This window comes from Ursus americanus, chromosome 7 (assembly GCF_024610735.1).
Source record: "Ursus americanus isolate L20-20 chromosome 7, mUrsAme1.1.p, whole genome shotgun sequence".
NCBI lineage: Eukaryota > Metazoa > Chordata > Mammalia > Carnivora > Ursidae > Ursus > Ursus americanus.
The window spans coordinates 72,894,279-72,903,269 of NC_142133.1; the positions used below are offsets into that span (position 1 = coordinate 72,894,279).

General features: G+C 51.2%; 1 protein-coding gene across 10 annotated transcripts in view; it reads right to left on the bottom strand.

The window, feature by feature from the left end:
* The window catches only part of KCNS3 (potassium voltage-gated channel modifier subfamily S member 3), a 235,660-nt gene extending 231,445 nt beyond the window's left edge, over positions 1 to 4,215 (bottom strand). For 9 of the 10 annotated variants that reach the window (XR_015725337.1, XR_015725335.1, XR_015725334.1 and 6 more), the window contains exon 1: positions 3,285 to 3,448. The gene's annotated coding sequence lies outside the window, so the exon portion shown is untranslated. Of the gene's footprint in view, positions 1 to 3,284; positions 3,449 to 4,057 lie in introns of those variants that run through there. The other variant, XM_045807118.2, reaches the window with a different exon arrangement.
* Between the last annotated feature and the right edge of the window lie 4,776 nt (positions 4,216 to 8,991).

An 8,991-nucleotide genomic window follows, 5' to 3' on the forward strand; every position in this document is an offset into this window, starting at 1 on the left:
CCTAGCCCATGATCTTTATGGTCTGTTTTCCTTTTTCCCAATTACATTGGAAAGAAGACATTTTTGGCAAATGCAAAAAGAATACTTTTTCAGTGCAGTTTTCAAGGTTCCTTCTAAGGATGAGACAGAGGCCAAAAAGCCACGTGGTCATGGCAAGCCACCGCTACTACTCACTACTCCACAAACCAGCCTGTGTCCTACTAAGCGTAGGTTAGTGTTGGGGCCGTAGGGATAACCAAGGAGAGCAGAATCCCACAGTGGCTCTGCAGCCAGATGCCAGGGACCAAATCCTGGCTTCATGTAGTCCTACTTGTGTGATTTTGCATAAGTCACCCAGTTTTTCTCTTTTTCCTCATCTAAAATTGGGTAATGATTGCTGCACTTATCCTGGTGAGCACTGTGTAATGTATGGAATTGTCAAATCACTATGTCGTATATTTTGAAACTCATATAATATTGTATGTCTTATCATACTTCAATAAAAATGAATAAATAAATACATAAATAAATAAAAATTTAAAAAATAAAATAAGGTAGTATAACAGACCCCACCTCCAAAGGTCGTCACCAGGATGAAATGAGTCAATACATCCAGAGCTTTTAGCACAGTGCCTAGTAAAGAGTAACAACAAATCTAGAGACATCTAGATCCTTGTAGCTGAACAGACTGCGACTCAGAGAAGCAAAGTGACTTAAGTCAAGAAGCCATAAAGAGATTGAAATCAGGGCTGGAACCCAGGTCCTTGTGGGTATTTCACACAAAGGGCATTCCAGAGAATCCACCTTCCTGAAACCTGATAAGCTGGGGTAGTAAAGACACGCCTTCCACTCTGCCTCCAGGTACCCTGCATAGCCACCCTTGTCTGCCCATGGGACCCCCAAGCCCTGCCCCACCCTTTTGATCTCCCATGGGACTCAGAATATACCTACAGGGGTTCCATCTACTGCTGCCTCCCCCAGAAACACTGTGATGAAGAAGGAAAGCCTCACTCCCTCATGGGTGGTTCTGAAGATTAAATGAGATAATGCCTGGAAAGGTGCCGAGCAGAGTAGCTGGCACATGGTATGCAGCCAGTAAATGTTCTCTATTAAAAAAAAAAAAAAAAAAAAAAAAAGGAGGAGGAAAGCCCTGTGGTGCCTGCTCTCTCAAAGCTGCACACATTCCAACCCCAAATGCCAGACACAGGGCAGATTGAGATCTCGCTTGGGTAGAACAGAGGGACACAGAGTCCGCGAACGATTACTGTGAAAGGCGAAATTCACTTAAGACAGGAGGTGTCTGGAGTCCCCACTCTTCCCCATCTTTCTTAAAAATAATAATAACAATAATAATAAGGAAGAAGGAAAAATACTTAGCTGGTGCTTTGCTGGCAAACCCAAGCACCCGAGCATTGGATTTTTAATATTCTAATATTTCTAAATGAAGCAAAGACTGGTCACACCCCCCTATTTGCTTTTATACACTTGACCAGCAAAAGCTTGGCTTTGCTGCATTGATGAATGGGCTTGTTCGGGCTGATTTTCCAAGTAAAAATGGCTCAGACACAAGACTGAATTAAACAGATCCCACAAATCTCCTTAGAATATTCACGACGTGATTTGGACTCAGAGTTCTTAAGCACTTCGGCATCACCTTCTCCTCCCTACCCCAATACTGACAATCCCTAGTTGTGAAAAGACAAATTTAATATTAGAACACAAGGAAGGAATCTGGAGAAAAAAGGAAAAAGAAGGACCGGATTAGACCGGGAGCAGGAACTTCATTTCGGACTGTGTATCCCCAGAGCAGAGCCCGGGGCCCAGCCCCGGGGGAGCCGGTCGTAAACGCAAACTGATTGAATCAATGTCCCCCCGGAGTTTACAACTCAGGTGAGGAGTAAAACCGAAATATTACACCAAGTTCAACCACAAAATCAACTCCACCCTCTTTCAGCCTTAACTGTGTGGGGGCAGGTGCTCAGGAAAATGCTTGCTTCCTGTTTACCTGGGCAGGTATTTGCAAGTAGTCTAAAAAGGGGGGCAATGTATACAGTTCTAAGCAAATGGTTATGCAAATCACTTAAACAAATACATGGAAAAGGGAGGGGAAGGTTTCTGATCCTGTTTTCTTCACCTGCCCCACTCTTCAGAGAATAAGATGAAGTAAAAAAAAAAAAAAATTCAAGAGCGGGACGAACCGCAAGTCCGCTCTCATCAAGAGCAGGCACAACCCGCTCCACCCGCTCACTCTCGAGCATCAAACCAGAGCCCCCGGCTTATTCCGGTGAGTGGAGGGGATTCTTTGCTGCCCTCCACCCCTGCCGCGGGCTGCCCGAGTTCGACTACCGGCTCAGTCTCCCTAGCCGAGATGTGAGCGACACACCAAGGACGGCAAAGGTGCTCCTTTCCCCAAAGAGACGGGAGAGACAGAGCGGGGAAGGAGGGGTGGGGGGGAGACGGAGCCCTGCAATGCGAAAGGCGCCCAGCCCGGCTTGCCGCGGCCCCTGCCGGAAGGTCTGGTTCGCTCGCCAGCCCATTCACCTCAGGAGGTCCGGCAGCCACCCAGAGGGGCGCGGGAAAGGGAAGTCCCCGACCCCACACCACAGATGCAAACGTGGGGAGTCGGCGGGCGACTCCCCGGCGGCCCTGCAAGCCCCAAGCCGCTCGCACCCAGAGCGCGCCGGCAGTCCGTGGGCGCCGCGCTGCACCAGCACCCGGGCCCTGGGTGCGCTCTGCCCTGCGACGGTCGCGGGGCGCCCGGCACCGCTGTAGGGCAAAGGGGAGGGGAGGAATGACAGGGAAGAAGGCGGAGCAGGCGGCCCGGGAAGCACTTACATTCGCCAGGAAAGCGCCTCCTCTCGAGGAAGAGAAGGAAAGGCTTCCCGGCTAAGGAAACGCCCCAGGGATGCCCTACGCGAAGTGCCGCCTCTCCCCGGCTCCCCGATTCTCCCGCCTCCAGTCCGTCCTCCACCCCGCAGCTACCCGCCCCACGCCCAACAGCGGATCCTAGATACCCTCCCTGCGGCCTTCCGAGGGGCCCAGCCACCGTGTCGCCGCCCGCGGCTCGCGCAACAGGCGGATCTTTAGGACTCCAGCGACGGCGGGCTCGGGGAACCGGAGGCTGAGGGGCGCCGCGAGACAGGCGCCCAGCAGAATTCAAAGTCCCCTGCGGGCCTAGACCTGCGCGGCCGTGCACTCGTGACCCAAGCCACGGGGCCGCAGGGGCAGCAAAAGGTGGCGAAAGTTGTAGGGTCGGACGGAGAAGTCGCCGGAGTGCGCGCGGAGGAGGGGACACGGGCAGGTACCTGCCGGAGTCCCGGCGCCTCAGGCTCGCTCCGCTTGGCGACGCCTCCCGCCTGCGCTGCAGGGATCAGGCCTCTCCGCGCGGCCCCGCGCCCGCCGCGGCGGCGGCGAGGAGAGCCGGGTGGCCCGCCTGGGTCGGTCCGTCGGTCCCGCCCGGCCGGAGCGCAGCGCCTGGGAGCCGCGAATAGGGCGGGGCGGCGCGGGACGGGGCGGGGCCGGCCGCTGGGCCTCCGCCCCATTGGTCCCGCTTCGCCAGCCGCCTAGCTTCGGGCCCTCCGCCTGCGCTCCTCAGGCCGAGCGCCAGGCGCTCCGCCGAGTGCGGTTGCAGGTTGCGGGGCTCCGGCGGTGCGACCGGCCAACGCACGGAAGGACAGACTGGCTGCCGGACGGGGCGCGCACCCCCGCCCAGACCCGAGTGCAGAGTCACCCCCGGAGCCGCGTGCCCTGACCCGGGGGGAGCAGGAGCGCGCCCGGTGCCTCCCACCTGCGCGCCCTCCGGGCTGGAGTCCGGGCTGGAGCCCGCGACTCCGCGGGACACAGTTCACCTCCGCCGCGACCCCGCGGCCCCGGCAAGCGCCTCTCGAAAGTCGCGGCCCAGGCGACACTCCGCAAATTTGCCGGGATTCTCTTAGGAAGTATCGAGGCCCCAACTTGTTTTAAAACAAAGTGCGAAGGAGAAAACAGCCCCGGTCTTGCTTGTTTACCACCAGCCCCGCTGCCCGAATGCTGCATTTGCAGAGCAAGATTGTTTCACAGGCTCCATTCCTCGACTTACCTATCAAGTCGCATGCACTGATAGGAAGGGGGACGAGTCGGGTCTCCTTCCCGAAGGATGGAAGCGGAGGTCAGAAGGAGATGCCTTCAGCCCGAGGTTGAGAAACCGAGGCCTCAGCGAGGGCGGCGTGTGGTCCGGAAGGCATGGTCGGCCCCTCTGCAGTGAGCAAGAACTCAGTGAACCGCCCGGAGGAGAAATGGGACGCTCGGGGACCCACCCCCGCGCTCCCCCTCCCGCCCCCAAACTGCAGATTTTTAAGTTGTGCAGACTTGCAATAATTCCTCAGAGCCAGCTGCTCCAAGCTGTAGGCGCCCGGTGTTCCCGCCCCCACATCACGCAATGGGACTACAGCCCCCAACCCGGCACCTGCTGACCACTGGCCTCAGACAAGCACCTAGCAAGACCACACAGAGTTAAGTTCCAGGTCCTGAGCCGGCACGTGGGAGGCAGGGGCAAAGAGATGCACGGAAAAGGTGAAAGACACTTTTTGTGACCTCATCCTAGTACCCGGTGGTGTCTGGATTTTCTCACTGTTTTTGTTTGATCAAAACTCTCAGTAGGAATCAGAGAAAGGGGAGCAATGTTTACAATATCTGGTAGGCTTCTAAAAGGAGGTGAAACCTGCACCTTACAGAGAGGTTTGGCTGGAGGAGAGAATAGTAGCAAGCAGGAATGGCAGAGGAGAAGCAAAAACCCAACACAGTCTTCCCTCACACACCAGCATTTTCATTTGGCTCATGGAAGGCAAGGTGGGGAGGCAGACGGCTGGGGAACAGGTGTTTGGGGACCCTCTGTCCCTAATCCCATTGTTCTTTGGCTCCCCCAAGCTTGTCCCCTCTCTTATGGAAGAGGATCCAAAGCATTTGTCTACACTGCCGTTTGCAAGCCTCTAAAGAAGGTAATTTGCATATACGATCATCTTTAGTGTAAGATCTAAGATTATTCTAAAAATATGTTTATATTTTATCAACACCTGAGAAGAATGCTTCTGAGTCTCTCCCAGCAGTTAGCTATTTGTCATTTTAAATCAGTAAGTTATCCGAAAAGTCCAGCATTGTTTACTTGAGAATGAGAGTTGTTCGGAATCTCCACGCACTGCAGAGGGCATCTGCAGTGCAGAAGAGCCAGGGAGCCAGGGCCTTCTCAGGTCTGGATGACACCTACGAACTGGAAGGGGGCACCCACAGTGGAGGTCAGAAAGGACCCCCACCAGTGGCATCTGTGAAAGCGGGGGACAGAAAGGACAGGCCTCCGCTGTGCGCATACAGGGGCAGGGTATAGAAGGGACACAGGCTTAAGAGACAGACTGGAGTTCTTTCCCATCATGCTGTACCCAGGGGGAGCCTTGTGAGCAAGTCACTTAGTGGTTCAACATGGTGTTTCTTCTTCTGTAAGAAAAGTTCCTCCCTTACAGGGTGATCATGTGAAGCAAATGGAATGATACGCAGGAAAGCACTGTATGGGTCATAAAATGAATGTCTGTTCCCCAAAAGTTAACCCCTGACAGTTTACCAAGGTTGAGCCAGGCAAAGTGGTAAATGCATTCATACACACACACACACACACACACACACACACACACACACACACACACATACACGGTCATGTTCTCACCTCCTGTGTCTACGGCCTCTTCCTCTGACCTCAGTCTTCATTGCCACAGTGGCTGCTCTGATCCATTTAACTGCCTCTTCCCACCCCAGCAAAATGTCTTTATGCCACATGATATGGCCCATCCCCTTTTCACTAACCATGTGCGTAGGAAAGCATCTGCACAAGCCACGCATTAACCTATAAGGGGCTAATCATCAGCTGACAGTAGTCCTCACTCCTCCATGGCTTCCAGGAGGACTCCCAGCATCAGTGGAGACATCCCAAGCCAATGTGGGCCCAGGGCAATCTGTCTTCCAGGCTTCCATATTCTCCTTGCTCTGGGCACTCCTTTGGTAAGGTCTTCCTCTCTTACCCACTTACCCGCAGGTCCACGTTCTCCGGCTCCTCTCCCCTCCCAAACCTGTCCCTGACCCTTCCTTCTCTCTAAAATCTAAATGACGGAAGCCCACCAGGGTCTCATTGCCAGAGGTAGGGAGGTACTAATTTGCTTTTTAAATGGAAAAAGGTCTGCGTGTGAAAATGAAGGTGTTCTCTGACAGGAAGGTGGTGAGGGAGGAAGTATTAGTCATAGTGGCTAACATTTGTTCCATTGGTTCCTCATATCGGCTTCTCTTTGAACAGCAGCCTGAATGTCACGCCAGCCGATCTGAGCCCTTTAAACATTTTAATTCCCTGAAGTGCCAGCCTTTTTCGTGTCTCCCTGCACTCACAGTGTCTCCCTCTTCTTGGAACATCCTTCCCAACCAGAAGCCTTTCTTTGCTCAGCCAACTCCCTTTCCCTTAGGACACCATTCAGTTCCTAATCCCTACCCTCTGGAAAGCCGCCTCTCCTATCCAGGGTTCTGTACCTCCCTTCATGCTCCCCACATGCCTTTTGCTTGTCGCTCAGGTAGCACCTACCATATGGGATTTTCACTGTTTATCTTCAAAAAGGCAATGAGCTTCCTGAAGGATGATTTTCTAGGACCTTTAATAGGGTCTGCATGTTTGTGAAGTGAATGACAGAAGGCTCCTTCATAGGGCTGCTTAGCTCCATGTGCTCCCAAAGGGAACTGACATATTTTATTTCTTCCATCAGGTAAAGAGAAAACATATGAACCATAATCAGTCTCTGTTTGGATGCCAGGCAGGCCAAGACTAAATCTAGTTAATTAGCTAGAATGCTTTTAATCCAGATTATTGCTACGACGATCTCTCTTCTTTCACAAAATTATTTGTATGTTTACTTTAAATGTCCTGTTATATTATTTTTATATTGAAAGTACCTTAGAGGTACCTGGGTGGCTCATTAGGATAAACGTAGAACTCTCGATTTCAGCTCAGGGCATGATCTCGGGGTCATGAGATTGAGCCCCTGGTTGGGCTCTGTGCTCAGTGCAGAGTCGGCTTGAGATTCTCTCTCTCCCTCTCCCTTTGCCCCTCCCCCATGGAACCCACAGAGGCGCTCTCTCTCTCTCTCTCTCCCCCCCTCTCTCAAATACATAAATAAATAAAATCTTAAAACACACACACACACACACAAAATAAAGAAAGTACCTTAAATATTTGTGGTCTTCAAGTCCAAAGACTTGAATTCTAATCCGTCTCTGCCTCTGATCAGCTCAGTGATATCTCCTCTCTGGCATTCTGTTTGGGTTTGGACAAGATGATCCCCAAGGTGTTTGCCAGTTCTAAAAGCCTTACAGTTCCACAGATAAAAGGACATCATTTATAAATTATTAAATTAAAAAAAAAAAAACCAACCCTGTGTAACAGAGTACGGCTTAAGTCTCCAGGCACAAAGGAATCCTCTCCTCAGGTCATTGGAGGTGTCCTCTGAGGACTCTTGAGCATTTCCCAAGATGAATTCCATAGAACACCTGTGTCATAGTCAAAAGACTTTGGGCAAGCACGTATTACACTCCACTTGTCAGTACTCATAATAATATACTTCAGCATAGTAAGGGCTGTGTCTGAGAGGTCAGGCCATGAAAATACTCCAAGGGATGGACTTCCAGAGCGCTCACAATCTGGCTGACACTTACCTCTTCACTCATATTTCCGGCATTTCACACTTTTCTCCCCACCTCACTCATTCCACACGTCCTCCCCCACCTCGACACACACACTGCCCACTCTTACCTTCCAGCCTGACACATTAGATCCGTCTTTCCATTGTGCTCATTGTGTGCTCTCTGAGCCTTGGCCCTGCCTACCCTCTGTTTCTGTAATGCCCCCTTCCCCACCTGGCAAATGCTAACTTAACCTGCACTATCATTATCACCCATTCTTTGAAGCTTTCCTTGACCCAGAAATCATATTTGGTTATTCCTTCTACTGGGCTCCATCATACTTCATACAAACCTCTAGTTACAGTTACGCTCTTACAATATGTGGTCACTTGTGTAGACTGAGTCTTCTTTATTAAACTGTGGGCTCCTTGAGGGCAGGCACCATGTGATGTTACTTATCTCAGTATCTTCAGAGCCTGGTGCATTACAGATGCTCAGTGGCTAAGAATAAAAGAAATAGGTGATGGATGGATGGATGGATGGATGGATGGACAGATAGATAGTTGGGTGGATAGGTGGATGGATAGATGGATGAACTTCAGGTCTTCAGACTTCAGGGAGAGTAGAGGAAAACAAACTCAGAGGCAACAAAGACCAGATGGGTCAACCTCATTGTTTTTCCTCCTCTTGGGGAGTTCTGCACCTATTTTAATAATCCTCCACACTTGTGATGGAACCTATTAGGGTCTAGCCTTTATTTCCAACTAGAAGAGTGGAAAGTTTCTCCATGGCAGAGACTGCTAGGCACAACCCCATGATCTTTTCTCTTCTGTTTCTTCAATAAAAATATCTCCAATGGTTACCTGGATCATAAGGTGACTAACTCTTCCTGGTTTTCCTAGGATTGTCTCACTTTTAAAAAACTGAAAGTCCAGTGTCCCTGGAACCTCCTTGGTCCGGACAATCCAGGACTGTGGTCATCCTACTAGATACATTGAGGCCCAGGATAAAGTGTACATGTCCAAGCCTCCCATGCCACAGGGGAGAGCACATGACTGAGTTCTTTCATGGATGATGGTGGAAGTGGTCTATTCAGTCTCTGGGACAGAAGGAATTTTCTATTAAAATTTCCTTGGAAAAAAAACAGAACTTCTTACTGCGATGATAAAGAGGAGATTCTACCATATCAAGATACAGCAGTGAGAAGAAACCAAAAGATCTTTCTGGAGAAGCAAGATGGAAAGTCAGTGCCCTGCTGTCTGCTAGGAGATCACTCTCTCAAATGCACTCCACTCTTCCTCTTCCTCTTCCTCTTCCTCTTCCTCTTCC